Source organism: Alligator mississippiensis, chromosome 15 (assembly GCF_030867095.1).
Source record: "Alligator mississippiensis isolate rAllMis1 chromosome 15, rAllMis1, whole genome shotgun sequence".
Taxonomy (NCBI): Eukaryota; Metazoa; Chordata; order Crocodylia; family Alligatoridae; genus Alligator; species Alligator mississippiensis.
Window position 1 is genome coordinate 10,841,455 of NC_081838.1, and position 21,296 is coordinate 10,862,750.

The 21,296-nt window shown below is 70.4% G+C and overlaps 18 non-coding genes across 18 annotated transcripts; 4 read left to right on the plus strand and 14 right to left on the minus strand.

Annotated features, from left to right (window-relative positions):
• Window positions 1-1,091: 1,091 nt before the first annotated feature.
• Window positions 1,092-1,173, minus strand: TRNAS-AGA (transfer RNA serine (anticodon AGA)). The gene has a single exon. It is a non-coding gene; the product is annotated as a tRNA-Ser (tRNA).
• Window positions 1,174-2,566: 1,393 nt separating this feature from the next.
• TRNAS-CGA (transfer RNA serine (anticodon CGA)) lies at window positions 2,567-2,648 on the minus strand. Its single transcript has one exon. It is a non-coding gene; the product is annotated as a tRNA-Ser (tRNA).
• A 1,389-nt stretch (window positions 2,649-4,037) lies between these two features.
• On the minus strand, window positions 4,038-4,119 carry TRNAS-AGA (transfer RNA serine (anticodon AGA)). The gene has a single exon. It is a non-coding gene; the product is annotated as a tRNA-Ser (tRNA).
• Window positions 4,120-5,502: 1,383 nt separating this feature from the next.
• TRNAS-CGA (transfer RNA serine (anticodon CGA)) lies at window positions 5,503-5,584 on the minus strand. The gene has a single exon. It is a non-coding gene; the product is annotated as a tRNA-Ser (tRNA).
• A 1,389-nt stretch (window positions 5,585-6,973) lies between these two features.
• On the minus strand, window positions 6,974-7,055 carry TRNAS-CGA (transfer RNA serine (anticodon CGA)). The gene has a single exon. It is a non-coding gene; the product is annotated as a tRNA-Ser (tRNA).
• A 1,384-nt stretch (window positions 7,056-8,439) lies between these two features.
• TRNAS-AGA (transfer RNA serine (anticodon AGA)) lies at window positions 8,440-8,521 on the minus strand. Its single transcript has one exon. It is a non-coding gene; the product is annotated as a tRNA-Ser (tRNA).
• Window positions 8,522-9,915: 1,394 nt separating this feature from the next.
• On the minus strand, window positions 9,916-9,997 carry TRNAS-CGA (transfer RNA serine (anticodon CGA)). The gene has a single exon. It is a non-coding gene; the product is annotated as a tRNA-Ser (tRNA).
• Window positions 9,998-11,386: 1,389 nt separating this feature from the next.
• On the minus strand, window positions 11,387-11,468 carry TRNAS-CGA (transfer RNA serine (anticodon CGA)). The gene has a single exon. It is a non-coding gene; the product is annotated as a tRNA-Ser (tRNA).
• A 545-nt stretch (window positions 11,469-12,013) lies between these two features.
• Window positions 12,014-12,085, plus strand: TRNAD-GUC (transfer RNA aspartic acid (anticodon GUC)). Its single transcript has one exon. It is a non-coding gene; the product is annotated as a tRNA-Asp (tRNA).
• A 777-nt stretch (window positions 12,086-12,862) lies between these two features.
• On the minus strand, window positions 12,863-12,944 carry TRNAS-AGA (transfer RNA serine (anticodon AGA)). The gene has a single exon. It is a non-coding gene; the product is annotated as a tRNA-Ser (tRNA).
• A 550-nt stretch (window positions 12,945-13,494) lies between these two features.
• Window positions 13,495-13,566, plus strand: TRNAD-GUC (transfer RNA aspartic acid (anticodon GUC)). Its single transcript has one exon. It is a non-coding gene; the product is annotated as a tRNA-Asp (tRNA).
• Window positions 13,567-14,343: 777 nt separating this feature from the next.
• TRNAS-CGA (transfer RNA serine (anticodon CGA)) lies at window positions 14,344-14,425 on the minus strand. Its single transcript has one exon. It is a non-coding gene; the product is annotated as a tRNA-Ser (tRNA).
• A 1,399-nt stretch (window positions 14,426-15,824) lies between these two features.
• TRNAS-AGA (transfer RNA serine (anticodon AGA)) lies at window positions 15,825-15,906 on the minus strand. The gene has a single exon. It is a non-coding gene; the product is annotated as a tRNA-Ser (tRNA).
• A 1,399-nt stretch (window positions 15,907-17,305) lies between these two features.
• TRNAS-AGA (transfer RNA serine (anticodon AGA)) lies at window positions 17,306-17,387 on the minus strand. The gene has a single exon. It is a non-coding gene; the product is annotated as a tRNA-Ser (tRNA).
• Window positions 17,388-17,927: 540 nt separating this feature from the next.
• On the plus strand, window positions 17,928-17,999 carry TRNAD-GUC (transfer RNA aspartic acid (anticodon GUC)). Its single transcript has one exon. It is a non-coding gene; the product is annotated as a tRNA-Asp (tRNA).
• A 777-nt stretch (window positions 18,000-18,776) lies between these two features.
• Window positions 18,777-18,858, minus strand: TRNAS-AGA (transfer RNA serine (anticodon AGA)). Its single transcript has one exon. It is a non-coding gene; the product is annotated as a tRNA-Ser (tRNA).
• Window positions 18,859-20,242: 1,384 nt separating this feature from the next.
• On the minus strand, window positions 20,243-20,324 carry TRNAS-AGA (transfer RNA serine (anticodon AGA)). The gene has a single exon. It is a non-coding gene; the product is annotated as a tRNA-Ser (tRNA).
• Window positions 20,325-20,859: 535 nt separating this feature from the next.
• On the plus strand, window positions 20,860-20,931 carry TRNAD-GUC (transfer RNA aspartic acid (anticodon GUC)). The gene has a single exon. It is a non-coding gene; the product is annotated as a tRNA-Asp (tRNA).
• The last annotated feature ends 365 nt before the right edge of the window (window positions 20,932-21,296 follow it).

The window sequence follows — 21,296 nt, forward strand, 5'->3', positions numbered from 1 at the left end:
GAGGCAGCCTTGCTGGAAGGCTGCCTCTGGCCACGCCAGCCACAAGAGCCCAGCACCCTCAGGCCGCTTGCCCGGGCACCTGCCCATCTGCTGCCCTCCCCAGCCCAGCCCAGCCCAGCCCAGCCCAGCCCAGCCCAGCCCAAAGCAAGGGCTGCACAGCCTGCCCTGCCCAGGCCGGCATCCCCGCCAAAGCAAGGCCAGCCCGGGGCTGGCGCGGCGGGTGATTTCTGTCCTGTGGCCTTTCCCCGTTAGTATAGCGGTGCGTATCCCCGCCTGTCACGCGGGAGACCGGGGTTCAACTCCCCGACGGGGAGGCTCCCTTTTGCACAGCCCCCAGCTGGCTAGGGAGCCCCCTCCACGACCAAGCCTCCCGCCCGAGGCAGCGGCCTGGTTGCCGTGGCCCTGCGGAAGGTGCTGGCGGCTGCAAGGCGCCTGGAGCTGCTCCCGCGGGACCTCAGCTGGCCTCAAGGCCCAGGGCAGCCAGCATTGGCCCTTGCCGGCCCGCCGCCTGGGCCTCCGGGGCTGCTGACACAGGCCGCAGCACGCGGTGCCAAGGGGCAGGGGCCAGCTGGAGTGCCCCTGGGCCTGGGGCTCCAGGCAGGCGGGCCCCAGGAGGCAGGAAGCGCACAAGAGCCAGTGCAGTGGGGGACAATTGGCACACACTCCCTTCCTGGGCCTTGGCTTTGGCTAGTGCCGCAACCCAGGGACCGTCTCCAAATTCCCCGCCTCTCTCGCTGCTTCCCTCTCGTCCCTCGGCGAAGCCTGCACGTGGCAGCGCGGCACTTGCGCAGGGGCCGAGGCAGGCGAGGGGCCCGCGGTGCGGCGCTCCCCTGCTGGGCGCGGCCTGCCGGCTTCATCTTTCCCAAGGCCAAAAGCCCAAGCAGCGCGCGGCCTGGGGCTTGCCCGCGCACCCAGGGAGCGAGTCTTGGCGCTCTGCTTGGGCCGGCACACTCCCTGACGCCTGCTGCGGGTGTCAAAGCAGGTCAGCCCCGGGAAGGTGGAGAAGGTGCAGGGCGCCGTCCCGCGCTCCTGCCTTGCCCAGGCTCCAGCTGCAAAAGGAGCCGGCTGCCACACAAGCACGAAGCCCAGCACGTAGCTGACAGGATTCGAACCTGTACAGGGAGACCCCAATGGATTTCTAGCCCATCGCCTTAACCTCTCGGCCACAGCTACCAGCAGCAAAAGAGGCAGGCAGCCCGGCCTCCGCCCCACGCCTCTGCAATGGCACCCCGTTGCCAGGTCCTCCAGCCCTGGCTGCACAGCCTGGGCCCCAGGCCCTGGCCCTCAAAAGCCCAGAGGCAAGGCAGCCCCGGGCGGAAGCAGGGCCAGCCAGCCCCTCCACTCGAGGCCAGCCCCAGCACACGTGGCACCAAGCCCCTGTGGGGGCCCTGGACAAAGCCTGGGCCAGGCCACCTGCCTTCGGCTCACGCCCTGCAAGGCCAGCTGTTCCCCAGAGTCCTTGCCATCCTGGCCAGGGAGGCAGCCTTGCTGGAAGGCTGCCTCTGGCCACGCCAGCCACAAGAGCCCAGCACCCTCAGGCCGCTTGCCCGGGCACCTGCCCATCTGCTGCCCTCCCCAGCCCAGCCCAGCCCAGCCCAGCCCAGCCGAGCCCAGCCCAAAGCAAGGGCTGCACAGCCTGCCCTGCCCAGGCCGGCATCCCCGCCAAAGCAAGGCCAGCCCGGGGCTGGCGCGGCGGGTGTTTTCTGTCCTGTGGCCTTTCCCCGTTAGTATAGCGGTGCGTATCCCCGCCTGTCACGCGGGAGACCGGGGTTCAACTCCCCGACGGGGAGGCTCCCTTTTGCACAGCCCCCAGCTGGCTAGGGAGCCCCCTCCACGACCAAGCCTCCCGCCCGAGGCAGCGGCCTGGTTGCCGTGGCCCTGCGGAAGGTGCTGGCGGCTGCAAGGCGCCTGGAGCTGCTCCCGCGGGATCTCACCTGGCCTCAAGGCCCAGGGCAGCCAGCATTGGCCCTTGCCGGCCCGCCGCCTGGGCCTCCGGGGCTGCTGACACAGGCCGCAGCACGCGGTGCCAAGGGGCAGGGGCCAGCTGGAGTGCCCCTGGGCCTGGGGCTCCAGGCAGGCGGGCCCCAGGAGGCAGGAAGCGCACAAGAGCCAGTGCAGTGGGGGACAATTGGCACACACTCCCTTCCTGGGCCTTGGCTTTGGCTAGTGCGCAACCCAGGGACCGTCTCCAAATTCCCCGCCTCTCTCGCTGCTTCCCTCTCGTCCCTCGGCGAAGCCTGCACGTGGCAGCGCGGCACTTGCGCAGGGGCCGAGGCAGGCGAGGGGCCCGCGGTGCGGCGCTCCCCTGCTGGGTTCGGGCTGCCGGCTTCATCTTTCCCAAGGCCAAAAGCCCAAGCAGCGCGCGGCCTGGGGCTTGCCCGCGCACCCAGGGAGCGAGCCTTGGCGCTCTGCTTGGGCCGGCACACTCCCTGACGCCTGCTGCGGGTGTCAAAGCAGGTCAGCCACGGGAAGGTGGAGAAGGTGCAGGGCGCCGTCCCGCGCTCCTGCCTTGCCCAGGCTACAGCTGCAAAAGGAGCCGGCTGCCACACAAGCACGAAGCCCAGCACGTAGCTGACAGGATTCGAACCTGTGCAGCGAGACCCCAATGGATTTCGAGCCCATCGCATTAACCTCTCGGCCACAGCTACCACCAGCAAAAGAGGCAGGCAGCCCGGCCTCCGCGCCACGCCTCTGCAATGAAACCCCGTTGCCAGGTCCTCCAGCCCTGGCTGCACAGCCTGGGCCCCAGGCCCTGGCCCTCAAAAGCCCAGAGGCAAGGCAGCCCCGGGCGGAAGCAGGGCCAGCCAGCCCCTCCACTCGAGGCCAGCCCCAGCACACGTGGCACCAAGCCCCTGTGGGGGCCCTGGACAAAGCCTGGGCCAGGCCACCTGCCTTCGGCTCACGCCCTGCAAGGCCAGCTGTTCCCCAGCGTCCTTGCCATCCTGGCCAGGGAGGCAGCCTTGCTGGGAGGCTGCCTCTGGCCACGCCAGCCACAAGAGCCCAGCACCCTCAGGCCGCTTGCCCGGGCACCTGCCCATCTGCTGCCCTCCCCAGCCCAGCCCAGCCCAGCCCAGCCCAGCCCAGCCCAAAGCAAGGGCTGCACAGCCTGCCCTGCCCAGGCCGGCATCCCCGCCAAAGCAAGGCCAGCCCGGGGCTGGCGGGGCGGGTGGTTTCTGTCCTGCGGCCTTTCCCCGTTAATATAGCGGTGAGTATCCCCGCCTGTCACGCGGGAGACCGGGTTTCAACTCCCCGACGGGGAGGCTCCCTTTTGCACAGCCCCCAGCTGGCTAGGGAGCCCCCTCCACGACCAAGCCTCCCGCCCGAGGCAGCGGCCTGGTTGCCGTGGCCCTGCGGAAGGTGCTGGCGGCTGCAAGGCGCCTGGAGCTGCTCCCGCGGGACCTCAGCTGGCCTCAAGGCCCAGGGCAGCCAGCATTGGCCCTTGCCGGCCCGCCGCCTGGGCCTCCGGGGCTGCTGACACAGGCCGCAGCACGCGGTGCCAAGGGGCAGGGGCCAGCTGGAGTGCCCCTGGGCCTGGGGCTCCAGGCAGGCGGGCCCCAGGAGGCAGGAAGCGCACAAGAGCCAGTGCAGTGGGGGACAATTGGCACACACTCCCTTCCTGGGCCTTGGCTTTGGCTAGTGCCGCAACCCAGGGACCGTCTCCAAATTCCCCGCCTCTCTCGCTGCTTCCCTCTCGTCCCTCGGCGAAGCCTGCACGTGGCAGCGCGGCACTTGCGCAGGGGCCGAGGCAGGCGAGGGGCCCGCGGTGCGGCGCTCCCCTGCTGGGCGCGGCCTGCCGGCTTCATCTTTCCCAAGGCCAAAAGCCCAAGCAGCGCGCGGCCTGGGGCTTGCCCGCGCACCCAGGGAGCGAGCCTTGGCGCTCTGCTTGGGCCGGCACACTCCCTGACGCCTGCTGCGGGTGTCAAAGCAGGTCAGCCCCGGGAAGGTGGAGAAGGTGCAGGGCGCCGTCCCGCGCTCCTGCCTTGCCCAGGCTCCAGCTGCAAAAGGAGCCGGCTGCCACACAAGCACGAAGCCCAGCACGTAGCTGACAGGATTCGAACCTGTACAGGGAGACCCCAATGGATTTCTAGCCCATCGCCTTAACCTCTCGGCCACAGCTACCAGCAGCAAAAGAGGCAGGCAGCCCGGCCTCCGCCCCACGCCTCTGCAATGGCACCCCGTTGCCAGGTCCTCCAGCCCTGGCTGCACAGCCTGGGCCCCAGGCCCTGGCCCTCAAAAGCCCAGAGGCTAGGCAGCCCCGGGCGGAAGCAGGGCCAGCCAGCCCCTCCACTCGAGGCCAGCCCCAGCACACGTGGCACCAAGCCCCTGTGGGGGCCCTGGACAAAGCCTGGGCCAGGCCACCTGCCTTCGGCTCACGCCCTGCAAGGCCAGCTGTTCCCCAGAGTCCTTGCCATCCTGGCCAGGGAGGCAGCCTTGCTGGAAGGCTGCCTCTGGCCACGCCAGCCACAAGAGCCCAGCACCCTCAGGCCGCTTGCCCGGGCACCTGCCCATCTGCTGCCCTCCCCAGCCCAGCCCAGCCCAGCCCAGCCCAGCCCAAAGCAAGGGCTGCACAGCCTGCCCTGCCCAGGCCGGCATCCCCGCCAAAGCAAGGCCAGCCCGGGGCTGGCGCGGCGGGTGTTTTCTGTCCTGTGGCCTTTCCCCGTTAGTATAGCGGTGCGTATCCCCGCCTGTCACGCGGGAGACCGGGGTTCAACTCCCCGACGGGGAGGCTCCCTTTTGCACAGCCCCCAGCTGGCTAGGGAGCCCCCTCCACGACCAAGCCTCCCGCCCGAGGCAGCGGCCTGGTTGCCGTGGCCCTGCGGAAGGTGCTGGCGGCTGCAAGGCGCCTGGAGCTGCTCCCGCGGGACCTCAGCTGGCCTCAAGGCCCAGGGCAGCCAGCATTGGCCCTTGCCGGCCCGCCGCCTGGGCCTCCGGGGCTGCTGACACAGGCCGCAGCACGCGGTGCCAAGGGGCAGGGGCCAGCTGGAGTGCCCCTGGGCCTGGGGCTCCAGGCAGGCGGGCCCCAGGAGGCAGGAAGCGCACAAGAGCCAGTGCAGTGGGGGACAATTGGCACACACTCCCTTCCTGGGCCTTGGCTTTGGCTAGTGCGCAACCCAGGGACCGTCTCCAAATTCCCCGCCTCTCTCGCTGCTTCCCTCTCGTCCCTCGGCGAAGCCTGCACGTGGCAGCGCGGCACTTGCGCAGGGGCCGAGGCAGGCGAGGGGCCCGCGGTGCGGCGCTCCCCTGCTGGGCGCGGCCTGCCGGCTTCATCTTTCCCAAGGCCAAAAGCCCAAGCAGCGCGCGGCCTGGGGCTTGCCCGCGCACCCAGGGAGCGAGCCTTGGCGCTCTGCTTGGGCCGGCACACTCCCTGACGCCTGCTGCGGGTGTCAAAGCAGGTCAGCCCCGGGAAGGTGGAGAAGGTGCAGGGCGCCGTCCCGCGCTCCTGCCTTGCCCAGGCTCCAGCTGCAAAAGGAGCCGGCTGCCACACAAGCACGAAGCCCAGCACGTAGCTGACAGGATTCGAACCTGTGCAGGGAGACCCCGATGGATTTCGAGCCCATCGCCTTAACCTCTCGGCCACAGCTACCACCAGCAAAAGAGGCAGGCAGCCCGGCCTCCGCCCCACGCCTCTGCAATGGCACCCCGTTGCCAGGTCCTCCAGCCCTGGCTGCACAGCCTGGGCCCCAGGCCCTGGCCCTCAAAAGCCCAGAGGCAAGGCAGCCCCGGGCGGAAGCAGGGCCAGCCAGCCCCTCCACTCGAGGCCAGCCCCAGCACACGTGGCACCAAGCCCCTGTGGGGGCCCTGGACAAAGCCTGGGCCAGGCCACCTGCCTTCGGCTCACGCCCTGCAAGGCCAGCTGTTCCCCAGCGTCCTTGCCATCCTGGCCAGGGAGGCAGCCTTGCTGGGAGGCTGCCTCTGGCCACGCCAGCCACAAGAGCCCAGCACCCTCAGGCCGCTTGCCCGGGCACCTGCCCATCTGCTGCCCTCCCCAGCCCAGCCCAGCCCAGCCCAGCCCAGCCCAGCCCAAAGCAAGGGCTGCACAGCCTGCCCTGCCCAGGCCGGCATCCCCGCCAAAGCAAGGCCAGCCCGGGGCTGGCGGGGCGGGTGTTTTCTGTCCTGTGGCCTTTCCCCGTTAGTATAGCGGTGCGTATCCCCGCCTGTCACGCGGGAGACCGGGGTTCAACTCCCCGACGGGGAGGCTCCCTTTTGCACAGCCCCCAGCTGGCTAGGGAGCCCCCTCCACGACCAAGCCTCCCGCCCGAGGCAGCGGCCTGGTTGCCGTGGCCCTGCGGAAGGTGCTGGCGGCTGCAAGGCGCCTGGAGCTGCTCCCGCGGGACCTCAGCTGGCCTCAAGGCCCAGGGCAGCCAGCATTGGCCCTTGCCGGCCCGCCGCCTGGGCCTCCGGGGCTGCTGACACAGGCCGCAGCACGCGGTGCCAAGGGGCAGGGGCCAGCTGGAGTGCCCCTGGGCCTGGGGCTCCAGGCAGGCGGGCCCCAGGAGGCAGGAAGCGCACAAGAGCCAGTGCAGTGGGGGACAATTGGCACACACTCCCTTCCTGGGCCTTGGCTTTGGCTAGTGCCGCAACCCAGGGACCGTCTCCAAATTCCCCGCCTCTCTCGCTGCTTCCCTCTCGTCCCTCGGCGAAGCCTGCACGTGGCAGCGCGGCACTTGCGCAGGGGCCGAGGCAGGCGAGGGGCCCGCGGTGCGGCGCTCCCCTGCTGGGCGCGGCCTGCCGGCTTCATCTTTCCCAAGGCCAAAAGCCCAAGCAGCGCGCGGCCTGGGGCTTGCCCGCGCACCCAGGGAGCGAGCCTTGGCGCTCTGCTTGGGCCGGCACACTCCCTGACGCCTGCTGCGGGTGTCAAAGCAGGTCAGCCCCGGGAAGGTGGAGAAGGTGCAGGGCGCCGTCCCGCGCTCCTGCCTTGCCCAGGCTCCAGCTGCAAAAGGAGCCGGCTGCCACACAAGCACGAAGCCCAGCACGTAGCTGACAGGATTCGAACCTGTGCAGGGAGACCCCAATGGATTTCGAGACCATCGCCTTAACCTCTCGGCCACAGCTACCACCAGCAAAAGAGGCAGGCAGCCCGGCCTCCGCCCCACGCCTCTGCAATGGCACCCCGTTGCCAGGTCCTCCAGCCCTGGCTGCACAGCCTGGGCCCCAGGCCCTGGCCCTCAAAAGCCCAGAGGCAAGGCAGCCCCGGGCGGAAGCAGGGCCAGCCAGCCCCTCCACTCGAGGCCAGCCCCAGCACACGTGGCACCAAGCCCCTGTGGGGGCCCTGGACAAAGCCTGGGCCAGGCCACCTGCCTTCGGCTCACGCCCTGCAAGGCCAGCTGTTCCCCAGCGTCCTTGCCATCCTGGCCAGGGAGGCAGCCTTGCTGGGAGGCTGCCTCTGGCCACGCCAGCCACAAGAGCCCAGCACCCTCAGGCCGCTTGCCCGGGCACCTGCCCATCTGCTGCCCTCCCCAGCCCAGCCCAGCCCAGCCCAGCCCAGCCCAAAGCAAGGGCTGCACAGCCTGCCCTGCCCAGGCCGGCAGCCCCGCCAAAGCAAGGCCAGCCCGGGGCTGGCGGGGCGGGTGTTTTCTGTCCTGTGGCCTTTCCCCGTTAGTATAGCGGTGCGTATCCCCGCCTGTCACGCGGGAGACCGGGGTTCAACTCCCCGACGGGGAGGCTCCCTTTTGCACAGCCCCCAGCTGGCTAGGGAGCCCCCTCCACGACCAAGCCTCCCGCCCGAGGCAGCGGCCTGGTTGCCGTGGCCCTGCGGAAGGTGCTGGCGGCTGCAAGGCGCCTGGAGCTGCTCCCGCGGGACCTCAGCTGGCCTCAAGGCCCAGGGCAGCCAGCATTGGCCCTTGCCGGCCCGCCGCCTGGGCCTCCGGGGCTGCTGACACAGGCCGCAGCACGCGGTGCCAAGGGGCAGGGGCCAGCTGGAGTGCCCCTGGGCCTGGGGCTCCAGGCAGGCGGGCCCCAGGAGGCAGGAAGCGCACAAGGGCCAGTGCAGTGGGGGACAATTGGCACACACTCCCTTCCTGGGCCTTGGCTTTGGCTAGTGCCGCAACCCAGGGACCGTCTCCAAATTCCCCGCCTCTCTCGCTGCTTCCCTCTCGTCCCTCGGCGAAGCCTGCACGTGGCAGCGCGGCACTTGCGCAGGGGCCGAGGCAGGCGAGGGGCCCGCGGTGCGGCGCTCCCCTGCTGGGCGCGGCCTGCCGGCTTCATCTTTCCCAAGGCCAAAAGCCCAAGCAGCGCGCGGCCTGGGGCTTGCCCGCGCACCCAGGGAGCGAGCCTTGGCGCTCTGCTTGGGCCGGCACACTCCCTGACGCCTGCTGCGGGTGTCAAAGCAGGTCAGCCCCGGGAAGGTGGAGAAGGTGCAGGGCGCCGTCCCGCGCTCCTGCCTTGCCCAGGCTCCAGCTGCAAAAGGAGCCGGCTGCCACACAAGCACGAAGCCCAGCACGTAGCTGACAGGATTCGAACCTGTGCAGGGAGACCCCAATGGATTTCTAGCCCATCGCCTTAACCTCTCGGCCACAGCTACCACCAGCAAAAGAGGCAGGCAGCCCGGCCTCCGCCCCACGCCTCTGCAATGGCACCCCGTTGCCAGGTCCTCCAGCCCTGGCTGCACAGCCTGGGCCCCAGGCCCTGGCCCTCAAAAGCCCAGAGGCAAGGCAGCCCCGGGCGGAAGCAGGGCCAGCCAGCCCCTCCACTCGAGGCCAGCCCCAGCACACGTGGCACCAAGCCCCTGTGGGGGCCCTGGACAAAGCCTGGGCCAGGCCACCTGCCTTCGGCTCACGCCCTGCAAGGCCAGCTGTTCCCCAGCGTCCTTGCCATCCTGGCCAGGGAGGCAGCCTTGCTGGGAGGCTGCCTCTGGCCACGCCAGCCACAAGAGCCCAGCACCCTCAGGCCGCTTGCCCGGGCACCTGCCCATCTGCTGCCCTCCCCAGCCCAGCCCAGCCCAGCCCAGCCCAGCCCAGCGCAGCCCAAAGCAAGGGCTGCACAGCCTGCCCTGCCCAGGCCGGCAGCCCCGCCAAAGCAAGGCCAGCCCGGGGCTGGCGGGGCGGGTGTTTTCTGTCCTGTGGCTTTTCCCCGTTAGTATAGCGGTGCGTATCCCCGCCTGTCACGCGGGAGACCGGGGTTCAACTCCCCGACGGGGAGTCTCCCTTTTGCACAGCCCCCAGCTGGCTAGGGAGCCCCCTCCACGACCAAGCCTCCCGCCCGAGGCAGCGGCCTGGTTGCCGTGGCCCTGCGGAAGGTGCTGGCGGCTGCAAGGCGCCTGGAGCTGCTCCCGCGGGACCTCAGCTGGCCTCAAGGCCCAGGGCAGCCAGCATTGGCCCTTGCTGGCCCGCCGCCTGGGCCTCCGGGGCTGCTGACACAGGCCGCAGCACGCGGTGCCAAGGGGCAGGGGCCAGCTGGAGTGCCCCTGGGCCTGGGGCTCCAGGCAGGCGGGCCCCAGGAGGCAGGAAGCGCACAAGAGCCAGTGCAGTGGGGGACAATTGGCACACACTCCCTTCCTGGGCCTTGGCTTTGGCTAGTGCCGCAACCCAGGGACCGTCTCCAAATTCCCCGCCTCTCTCGCTGCTTCCCTCTCGTCCCTCGGCGAAGCCTGCACGTGGCAGCGCGGCACTTGCGCAGGGGCCGAGGCAGGCGAGGGGCCCGCGGTGCGGCGCTCCCCTGCTGGGTTCGGGCTGCCGGCTTCATCTTTCCCAAGGCCAAAAGCCCAAGCAGCGCGCGGCCTGGGGCTTGCCCGCGCACCCAGGGAGCGAGCCTTGGCGCTCTGCTTGGGCCGGCACACTCCCTGACGCCTGCTGCGGGTGTCAAAGCAGGTCAGCCCCGGGAAGGTGGAGAAGGTGCAGGGCGCCGTCCCGCGCTCCTGCCTTGCCCAGGCTCCAGCTGCAAAAGGAGCCGGCTGCCACACAAGCACGAAGCCCAGCACATAGCTGACAGGATTCGAACCTGTGCAGGGAGACCCCGATGGATTTCGAGCCCATCGCCTTAACCTCTCGGCCACAGCTACCACCAGCAAAAGAGGCAGGCAGCCCGGCCTCCGCCCCACGCCTCTGCAATGGCACCCCGTTGCCAGGTCCTCCAGCCCTGGCTGCACAGCCTGGGCCCCAGGCCCTGGCCCTCAAAAGCCCAGAGGCAAGGCAGCCCCGGGCGGAAGCAGGGCCAGCCAGCCCCTCCACTCGAGGCCAGCCCCAGCACACGTGGCACCAAGCCCCTGTGGGGGCCCTGGACAAAGCCTGGGCCAGGCCACCTGCCTTCGGCTCACGCCCTGCAAGGCCAGCTGTTCCCCAGCGTCCTTGCCATCCTGGCCAGGGAGGCAGCCTTGCTGGGAGGCTGCCTCTGGCCACGCCAGCCACAAGAGCCCAGCACCCTCAGGCCGCTTGCCCGGGCACCTGCCCATCTGCTGCCCTCCCCAGCCCAGCCCAGCCCAGCCCAGCCCAGCCCAGCCCAAAGCAAGGGCTGCACAGCCTGCCCTGCCCAGGCCGGCATCCCCGCCAAAGCAAGGCCAGCCCGGGGCTGGCGGGGCGGGTGTTTTCTGTCCTGTGGCCTTTCCCCGTTAGTATAGCGGTGCGTATCCCCGCCTGTCACGCGGGAGACCGGGGTTCAACTCCCCGACGGGGAGGCTCCCTTTTGCACAGCCCCCAGCTGGCTAGGGAGCCCCCTCCACGACCAAGCCTCCCGCCCGAGGCAGCGGCCTGGTTGCCGTGGCCCTGCGGAAGGTGCTGGCGGCTGCAAGGCGCCTGGAGCTGCTCCCGCGGGACCTCAGCTGGCCTCAAGGCCCAGGGCAGCCAGCATTGGCCCTTGCCGGCCCGCCGCCTGGGCCTCCGGGGCTGCTGACACAGGCCGCAGCACGCGGTGCCAAGGGGCAGGGGCCAGCTGGAGTGCCCCTGGGCCTGGGGCTCCAGGCAGGCGGGCCCCAGGAGGCAGGAAGCGCACAAGAGCCAGTGCAGTGGGGGACAATTGGCACACACTCCCTTCCTGGGCCTTGGCTTTGGCTAGTGCCGCAACCCAGGGACCGTCTCCAAATTCCCCGCCTCTCTCGCTGCTTCCCTCTCGTCCCTCGGCGAAGCCTGCACGTGGCAGCGCGGCACTTGCGCAGGGGCCGAGGCAGGCGAGGGGCCCGCGGTGCGGCGCTCCCCTGCTGGGCGCGGCCTGCCGGCTTCATCTTTCCCAAGGCCAAAAGCCCAAGCAGCGCGCGGCCTGGGGCTTGCCCGCGCACCCAGGGAGCGAGCCTTGGCGCTCTGCTTGGGCCGGCACACTCCCTGACGCCTGCTGCGGGTGTCAAAGCAGGTCAGCCCCGGGAAGGTGGAGAAGGTGCAGGGCGCCGTCCCGCGCTCCTGCCTTGCCCAGGCTCCAGCTGCAAAAGGAGCCGGCTGCCACACAAGCACGAAGCCCAGCACGTAGCTGACAGGATTCGAACCTGTGCAGGGAGACCCCAATGGATTTCGAGCCCATCGCCTTAACCTCTCGGCCACAGCTACCACCAGCAAAAGAGGCAGGCAGCCCGGCCTCCGCCCCACGCCTCTGCAATGGCACCCCGTTGCCAGGTCCTCCAGCCCTGGCTGCACAGCCTGGGCCCCAGGCCCTGGCCCTCAAAAGCCCAGAGGCAAGGCAGCCCCGGGCGGAAGCAGGGCCAGCCAGCCCCTCCACTCGAGGCCAGCCCCAGCACACGTGGCACCAAGCCCCTGTGGGGGCCCTGGACAAAGCCTGGGCCAGGCCACCTGCCTTCGGCTCACGCCCTGCAAGGCCAGCTGTTCCCCAGCGTCCTTGCCATCCTGGCCAGGGAGGCAGCCTTGCTGGAAGGCTGCCTCTGGCCGCGCCAGCCACAAGAGCCCAGCACCCTCAGGCCGCTTGCCCGGGCACCTGCCCATCTGCTGCCCTCCCCAGCCCAGCCCAGCCCAGCCCAGCCCAGCCCAGCCCAGCCCAAAGCAAGGGCTGCACAGCCTGCCCTGCCCAGGCCGGCATCCCCGCCAAAGCAAGGCCAGCCCGGGGCTGGCGGGGCGGGTGTTTTCGGTCCTGTGGCCTTTCCCCGTTAGTATAGCGGTGAGTATCCCCGCCTGTCACGCGGGAGACCGGGGTTCAACTCCCCGACGGGGAGGCTCCCTTTTGCACAGCCCCCAGCTGGCTAGGGAGCCCCCTCCACGACCAAGCCTCCCGCCCGAGACAGCGGCCTGGTTGCCGTGGCCCTTCGGAAGGTGCTGGCGGCTGCAAGGCGCCTGGAGCTGCTCCCGCGGGACCTCAGCTGGCCTCAAGGCCCAGGGCAGCCAGCATTGGCCCTTGCCGGCCCGCCGCCTGGGCCTCCGGGGCTGCTGACACAGGCCGCAGCACGCGGTGCCAAGGGGCAGGGGCCAGCTGGAGTGCCCCTGGGCCTGGGGCTCCAGGCAGGCGGGCCCCAGGAGGCAGGAAGCGCACAAGAGCCAGTGCAGTGGGGGACAATTGGCACACACTCCCTTCCTGGGCCTTGGCTTTGGCTAGTGGCGCAACCCAGGGACCGTCTCCAAATTCCCCGCCTCTCTCGCTGCTTCCCTCTCGTCCCTCGGCGAAGCCTGCACGTGGCAGCGCGGCACTTGCGCAGGGGCCGAGGCAGGCGAGGGGCCCGCGGTGCGGCGCTCCCCTGCTGGGCGCGGCCTGCCGGCTTCATCTTTCCCAAGGCCAAAAGCCCAAGCAGCGCGCGGCCTGGGGCTTGCCCGCGCACCCAGGGAGCGAGCCTTGGCGCTCTGCTTGGGCCGGCACACTCCCTGACGCCTGCTGCGGGTGTCAAAGCAGGTCAGCCCCGGGAAGGTGGAGAAGGTGCAGGGCGCCGTCCCGCGCTCCTGTCTTGCCCAGGCTCCAGCTGCAAAAGGAGCCGGCTGCCACACAAGCACGAAGCCCAGCACGTAGCTGACAGGATTCGAACCTGTGCAGGGAGACCCCAATGGATTTCTAGCCCATCGCCTTAACCTCTCGGCCACAGCTACCACCAGCAAAAGAGGCAGGCAGCCCGGCCTCCGCGCCACGCCTCTGCAATGGCACCCCGTTGCCAGGTCCTCCAGCCCTGGCTGCACAGCCTGGGCCCCAGGCCCTGGCCCTCAAAAGCCCAGAGGCAAGGCAGCCCCGGGCGGAAGCAGGGCCAGCCAGCCCCTCCACTCGAGGTCAGCCCCAGCACACGTGGCACCAAGCCCCTGTGGGGGCCCTGGACAAAGCCTGGGCCAGGCCACCTGCCTTCGGCTCACGCCCTGCAAGGCCAGCTGTTCCCCAGCGTCCTTGCCATCCTGGCCAGGGAGGCAACCTTGCTGGAAGGCTGCCTCTGGCCACGCCAGCCACAAGAGCCCAGCACCCTCAGGCCGCTTGCCCGGGCACCTGCCCATCTGCTGCCCTCCCCAGCCCAGCCCAGCCCAGCCCAGCCCAGCCCAGCCCAGCCCAGCCCAAAGCAAGGGCTGCACAGCCTGCCCTGCCCAGGCCGGCATCCCCGCCAAAGCAAGGCCAGCCCGGGGCTGGCGGGGCGGGTGTTTTCGGTCCTGTGGCCTTTCCCCGTTAGTATAGCGGTGAGTATCCCCGCCTGTCACGCGGGAGACCGGGGTTCAACTCCCCGACGGGGAGGCTCCCTTTTGCACAGCCCCCAGCTGGCTAGGGAGCCCCCTCCACGACCAAGCCTCCCGCCCGAGACAGCGGCCTGGTTGCCGTGGCCCTTCGGAAGGTGCTGGCGGCTGCAAGGCGCCTGGAGCTGCTCCCGCGGGACCTCAGCTGGCCTCAAGGCCCAGGGCAGCCAGCATTGGCCCTTGCCGGCCCGCCGCCTGGGCCTCCGGGGCTGCTGACACAGGCCGCAGCACGCGGTGCCAAGGGGCAGGGGCCAGCTGGAGTGCCCCTGGGCCTGGGGCTCCAGGCAGGCGGGCCCCAGGAGGCAGGAAGCGCACAAGAGCCAGTGCAGTGGGGGACAATTGGCACACACTCCCTTCCTGGGCCTTGGCTTTGGCTAGTGGCGCAACCCAGGGACCGTCTCCAAATTCCCCGCCTCTCTCGCTGCTTCCCTCTCGTCCCTCGGCGAAGCCTGTACGTGGCAGCGCGGCACTTGCGCAGGGGCCGAGGCAGGCGAGGGGCCCGCGGTGCGGCGCTCCCCTGCTGGGCGCGGCCTGCCGGCTTCATCTTTCCCAAGGCCAAAAGCCCAAGCAGCGCGCGGCCTGGGGCTTGCCCGCGCACCCAGGGAGCGAGCCTTGGCGCTCTGCTTGGGCCGGCACACTCCCTGACGCCTGCTGCGGGTGTCAAAGCAGGTCAGCCCCGGGAAGGTGGAGAAGGTGCAGGGCGCCGTCCCGCGCTCCTGCCTTGCCCAGGCTCCAGCTGCAAAAGGAGCCGGCTGCCACACAAGCACGAAGCCCAGCACGTAGCTGACAGGATTCGAACCTGTGCAGGGAGACCCCAATGGATTTCGAGACCATCGCCTTAACCTCTCGGCCACAGCTACCACCAGCAAAAGAGGCAGGCAGCCCGGCCTCCGCCCCACGCCTCTGCAATGGCACCCCGTTGCCAGGTCCTCCAGCCCTGGCTGCACAGCCTGGGCCCCAGGCCCTGGCCCTCAAAAGCCCAGAGGCAAGGCAGCCCCGGGCGGAAGCAGGGCCAGCCAGCCCCTCCACTCGAGGCCAGCCCCAGCACACGTGGCACCAAGCCCCTGTGGGGGCCCTGGACAAAGCCTGGGCCAGGCCACCTGCCTTCGGCTCACGCCCTGCAAGGCCAGCTGTTCCCCAGCGTCCTTGCCATCCTGGCCAGGGAGGCAGCCTTGCTGGGAGGCTGCCTCTGGCCACGCCAGCCACAAGAGCCCAGCACCCTCAGGCCGCTTGCCCGGGCACCTGCCCATCTGCTGCCCTCCCCAGCCCAGCCCAACCCAGCCCAGCCCAGCCCAGCCCAGCCCAGCCCAAAGCAAGGGCTGCTCAGCCTGCCCTGCCCAGGCCGGCAGCCCCGCCAAAGCAAGGCCAGCCCGGGGCTGGCGGGGCGGGTGTTTTCTGTCCTGTGGCCTTTCCCCGTTAGTATAGCGGTGCGTATCCCCGCCTGTCACGCGGGAGACCGGGGTTCAACTCCCCGACGGGGAGGCTCCCTTTTGCACAGCCCCCAGCTGGCTAGGGAGCCCCCTCCACGACCAAGCCTCCCGCCCGAGGCAGCGGCCTGGTTGCCGTGGCCCTGCGGAAGGTGCTGGCGGCTGCAAGGCGCCTGGAGCTGCTCCCGCGGGACCTCAGCTGGCCTCAAGGCCCAGGGCAGCCAGCATTGGCCCTTGCCGGCCCGCCGCCTGGGCCTCCGGGGCTGCTGACACAGGCCGCAGCACGCGGTGCCAAGGGGCAGGGGCCAGCTGGAGTGCCCCTGGGCCTGGGGCTCCAGGCAGGCGGGCCCCAGGAGGCAGGAAGCGCACAAGGGCCAGTGCAGTGGGGGACAATTGGCACACACTCCCTTCCTGGGCCTTGGCTTTGGCTAGTGCCGCAACCCAGGGACCGTCTCCAAATTCCCCGCCTCTCTCGCTGCTTCCCTCTCGTCCCTCGGCGAAGCCTGCACGTGGCAGCGCGGCACTTGCGCAGGGGCCGAGGCAGGCGAGGGGCCCGCGGTGCGGCGCTCCCCTGCTGGGCGCGGCCTGCCGGCTTCATCTTTCCCAAGGCCAAAAGCCCAAGCAGCGCGCGGCCTGGGGCTTGCCCGCGCACCCAGGGAGCGAGCCTTGGCGCTCTGCTTGGGCCGGCACACTCCCTGACGCCTGCTGCGGGTGTCAAAGCAGGTCAGCCCCGGGAAGGTGGAGAAGGTGCAGGGCGCCGTCCCGCGCTCCTGCCTTGCCCAGGCTCCAGCTGCAAAAGGAGCCGGCTGCCACACAAGCACGAAGCCCAGCACGTAGCTGACAGGATTCGAACCTGTGCAGGGAGACCCCAATGGATTTCTAGCCCATCGCCTTAACCTCTCGGCCACAGCTACCACCAGCAAAAGAGGCAGGCAGCCCGGCCTCCGCCCCACGCCTCTGCAATGGCACCCCGTTGCCAGGTCCTCCAGCCCTGGCTGCACAGCCTGGGCCCCAGGCCCTGGCCCTCAAAAGCCCAGAGGCAAGGCAGCCCCGGGCGGAAGCAGGGCCAGCCAGCCCCTCCACTCGAGGCCAGCCCCAGCACACGTGGCACCAAGCCCCTGTGGGGGCCCTGGACAAAGCCTGGGCCAGGCCACCTGCCTTCGGCTCACGCCCTGCAAGGCCAGCTGTTCCCCAGCGTCCTTGCCATCCTGGCCAGGGAGGCAGCCTTGCTGGGAGGCTGCCTCTGGCCACGCCAGCCACAAGAGCCCAGCACCCTCAGGCCGCTTGCCCGGGCACCTGCCCATCTGCTGCCCTCCCCAGCCCAGCCCAGCCCAGCCCAGCCCAGCCCAGCCCAGCGCAGACCAAAGCAAGGGCTGCACAGCCTGCCCTGCCCAGGCCGGCAGCCCCGCCAAAGCAAGGCCAGCCCGGGGCTGGCGGGGCGGGTGTTTTCTGTCCTCTGGCCTTTCCCCGTTAGTATAGCGGTGCGTATCCCCGCCTGTCACGCGGGAGACCGGGGTTCAACTCCCCGACGGGGAGTCTCCCTTTTGCACAGCCCCCAGCTGGCTAGGGAGCCCCCTCCACGACCAAGCCTCCCGCCCGAGGCAGCGGCCTGGTTGCCGTGGCCCTGCGGAAGGTGCTGGCGGCTGCAAGGCGCCTGGAGCTGCTCCCGCGGGACCTCAGCTGGCCTCAAGGCCCAGGGCAGCCAGCATTGGCCCTTGCCGGCCCGCCGCCTGGGCCTCCGGGGCTGCTGACACAGGCCGCAGCACGCGGTGCCAAGGGGCAGGGGCCAGCTGGAGTGCCCCTGGGCCTGGGGCTCCAGGCAGGCGGGCCCCAGGAGGCAGGAAGCGCACAAGAGCCAGTGCAGTGGGGGACAATTGGCACACACTCCCTTCCTGGGCCTTGGCTTTGGCTAGTGCCGCAACCCAGGGACCGTCTCCAAATTCCCCGCCTCTCTCGCTGCTTCCCTCTCGTCCCTCGGCGAAGCCTGCACGTGGCAGCGCGGCACTTGCGCAGGGGCCAAGGCAGGCGAGGGGCCCGCGGTGCGGCGCTCCCCTGCTGGGCGCGGCCTGCCGGCTTCATCTTTCCCAAGGCCAAAAGCCCAAGCAGCGCGCGGCCTGGGGCTTGCCCGCGCACCCAGGGAGCGAGCCTTGGCGCTCTGCTTGGGCCGGCACACTCCCTGACGCCTGCTGCGGGTGTCAAAGCAGGTCAGCCCCGGGAAGGTGGAGAAGGTGCAGGGCGCCGTCCCGCGCTCCTGCCTTGCCCAGGCTCCAGCTGCAAAAGGAGCCGGCTGCCACACAAGCACGAAGCCCAGCACGTAGCTGACAGGATTCGAACCTGTGCAGGGAGACCCCAATGGATTTCTAGCCCATCGCCTTAACCTCTCGGCCACAGCTACCACCAGCAAAAGAGGCAGGCAGCCCGGCCTCCGCCCCACGCCTCTGCAATGGCACCCCGTTGCCAGGTCCTCCAGCCCTGGCTGCACAGCCTGGGCCCCAGGCCCTGGCCCTCAAAAGCCCAGAGGCAAGGCAGCCCCGGGCGGAAGCAGGGCCAGCCAGCCCCTCCACTCGAGGCCAGCCCCAGCACACGTGGCACCAAGCCCCTGTGGGGGCCCTGGACAAAGCCTGGGCCAGGCCACCTGCCTTCGGCTCACGCCCTGCAAGGCCAGCTGTTCCCCAGCGTCCTTGCCATCCTGGCCAGGGAGGCAGCCTTGCTGGGAGGCTGCCTCTGGCCACGCCAGCCACAAGAGCCCAGCACCCTCAGGCCGCTTGCCCGGGCACCTGCCCATCTGCTGCCCTCCCCTCCCCAGCCCAGCCCAGCCCAGCCCAGCCCAGCCCAAAGCAAGGGCTGCACAGCCTGCCCTGCCCAGGCCGGCAGCCCCGCCAAAGCAAGGCCAGCCCGGGGCTGGCGGGGCGGGTGGTTTCTGTCCTGCGGCCTTTCCCCGTTAGTATAGCGGTGAGTATCCCCGCCTGTCACGCGGGAGACCGGGGTTCAACTCCCCGACGGGGAGGCTCCCTTTTGCACAGCCCCCAGCTGGCTAGGGAGCCCCCTCCACGACAAAGCCTCCCGCCCGAGGCAGCGGCCTGGTTGCCGTGGCCCTGCGGAAGGTGCTGGCGGCTGCAAGGCGCCTGGAGCTGCTCCCGCGGGACCTCAGCTGGCCTCAAGGCCCAGGGCAGCCAGCATTGGCCCTTGCCGGCCCGCCGCCTGGGCCTCCGGGGCTGCTGACACAGGCCGCAGCACGCGGTGCCAAGGGGCAGGGGCCAGCTGGAGTGCCCCTGGGCCTGGGGCTCCAGGCAGGCGGGCCCCAGGAGGCAGGAAGCGCACAAGAGCCAGTGCAGTGGGGGACAATTGGCACACACTCCCTTCCTGGGCCTTGGCTTTGGCTAGTGCCGCAACCCAGGGACCGTCTCCAAATTCCCCGCCTCTCTCGCTGCTTCCCTCTCGTCCCTCGGCGAAGCCTGCACGTGGCAGCGCGGCACTTGCGCAGGGGCCGAGGCAGGCGAGGGGCCCGCGGTGCGGCGCTCCCCTGCTGGGCGCGGCCTGCCGGCTTCATCTTTCCCAAGGCCAAAAGCCCAAGCAGCGCGCGGCCTGGGGCTTGCCCGCGCACCCAGGGAGCGAGCCTTGGCGCTCTGCTTGGGCCGGCACACTCCCTGACGCCTGCTGCGGGGGTCAAAGCAGGTCAGCCCCGGGAAGGTGGAGAAGGTGCAGGGCGCCGTCCCGCGCTCCTGCCTTGCCCAGGCTCCAGCTGCAAAAGGAGCCGGCTGCCACACAAGCACGAAGCCCAGCACGTAGCTGACAGGATTCGAACCTGTGCAGGGAGACCCCAATGGATTTCTAGCCCATCGCCTTAACCTCTCGGCCACAGCTACCACCAGCAAAAGAGGCAGGCAGCCCGGCCTCCGCGCCACGCCTCTGCAATGGCACCCCGTTGCCAGGTCCTCCAGCCCTGGCTGCACAGCCTGGGCCCCAGGCCCTGGCCCTCAAAAGCCTAGAGGCAAGGCAGCCCCGGGCGGAAGCAGGGCCAGCCAGCCCCTCCACTTGAGGCCAGCCCCAGCACACATGGCACCAAGCCCCTGTGGGGGCCCTGGACAAAGCCTGGGTCAGGCCACCTGCCTTCGGCTCACGCCCTGCAAGGCCAGCTGTTCCCCAGCGTCCTTGCCATCCTGGCCAGGGAGGCAGCCTTGCTGGAAGGCTGCCTCTGGCCGCGCCAGCCACAAGAGCCCAGCACCCTCAGGCCGCTTGCCCGGGCACCTGCCCATCTGCTGCCCTCCCCAGCCCAGCCCAGCCCAGCCCAGCCCAGCCCAAAGCAAGGGCTGCACAGCCTGCCCTGCCCAGGCCGGCAGCCCCGCCAAAGCAAGGCCAGCCCGGGGCTGGCGGGGCGGGTGGTTTCTGTCCTGCGGCCTTTCCCCGTTAGTATAGCGGTGCGTATCCCCGCCTGTCACGCGGGAGACCGGGGTTCAACTCCCCGACGGGGAGGCTCCCTTTTGCACAGCCCCCAGCTGGCTAGGGAGCCCCCTCCACGACCAAGCCTCCCGCCCGAGGCAGCGGCCTGGTTGCCGTGGCCCTGCGGAAGGTGCTGGCGGCTGCAAGGCGCCTGGAGCTGCTCCCGCGGGACCTCAGCTGGCCTCAAGGCCCAGGGCAGCCAGCATTGGCCCTTGCCGGCCCGCCGCCTGGGCCTCCGGGGCTGCTGACACAGGCCGCAGCACGCGGTGCCAAGGGGCAGGGGCCAGCTGGAGTGCCCCTGGGCCTGGGGCTCCAGGCAGGCGGGCCCCAGGAGGCAGGAAGCGCACAAGAGCCAGTGCAGTGGGGGACAATTGGCACACACTCCCTTCCTGGGCCTTGGCTTTGGCTAGTGCCGCAACCCAGGGACCGTCTCCAAATTCCCCGCCTCTCTCGCTGCTTCCCTCTCGTCCCTCGGCGAAGCCTGCACGTGGCAGCGCGGCACTTGCGCAGGGGCCGAGGCAGGCGAGGGGCCCGCGGTGCGGCGCTCCCCTGCTGGGCGCGGCCTGCCGGCTTCATCTTTCCCAAGGCCAAAAGCCCAAGCAGCGCGCGGCCTGGGGCTTGCCCGCGCACCCAGGGAGCGAGCCTTGGCGCTCTGCTTGGGCCGGCACACTCCCTGACGCCTGCTGCGGGGGTCAAAGCAGGTCAGCCCCGGGAAGGTGGAGAAGGTGCAGGGCGCCGTCCCGCGCTCCTGCCTTGCCCAGGCTCCAGCTGCAAAAGGAGCCGGCTGCCACACAAGCACGAAGCCCAGCACGTAGCTGACAGGATTCGAACCTGTGCAGGGAGACCCCAATGGATTTCTAGCCCATCGCCTTAACCTCTCGGCCACAGCTACCACCAGCAAAAGAGGCAGGCAGCCCGGCCTCCGCGCCACGCCTCTGCAATGGCACCCCGTTGCCAGGTCCTCCAGCCCTGGCTGCACAGCCTGGGCCCCAGGCCCTGGCCCTCAAAAGCCCAGAGGCAAGGCAGCCCCGGGCGGAAGCAGGGCCAGCCAGCCCCTCCACTCGAGGCCAGCCCCAGCACACATGGCACCAAGCCCCTGTGGGGGCCCTGGACAAAGCCTGGGTCAGGCCACCTGCCTTCGGCTCACGCCCTGCAAGGCCAGCTGTTCCCCAGCGTCCTTGCCATCCTGGCCAGGGAGGCAGCCTTGCTGGAAGGCTGCCTCTGGCCGCGCCAGCCACAAGAGCCCAGCACCCTCAGGCCGCTTGCCCGGGCACCTGCCCATCTGCTGCCCTCCCCAGCCCAGCCCAGCCCAGCCCAGCCCAGCCCAAAGCAAGGGCTGCACAGCCTGCCCTGCCCAGGTCGGCAGCCCCGCCAAAGCAAGGCCAGCCCGGGGCTGGCGGGGCGGGTGGTTTCTGTCCTGCGGCCTTTCCCCGTTAGTATAGCGGTGAGTATCCCCGCCTGTCACGCGGGAGACCGGGGTTCAACTCCCCGACGGGGAGGCTCCCTTTTGCACAGCCCCCAGCTGGCTAGGGAGCCCCCTCCACGACCAAGCCTCCCGCCCGAGGCAGCGGCCTGGTTGCCGTGGCCCTGCGGAAGGTGCTGGCGGCTGCAAGGCGCCTGGAGCTGCTCCCGCGGGACCTCAGCTGGCCTCAAGGCCCAGGGCAGCCAGCATTGGCCCTTGCCGGCCCGCCGCCTGGGCCTCCGGGGCTGCTGACACAGGCCGCAGCACGCGGTGCCAAGGGGCAGGGGCCAGCTGGAGTGCCCCTGGGCCTGGGGCTCCAGGCAGGCGGGCCCCAGGAGGCAGGAAGCGCACAAGAGCCAGTGCAGTGGGGGACAATTGGCACACACTCCCTTCCTGGGCCTT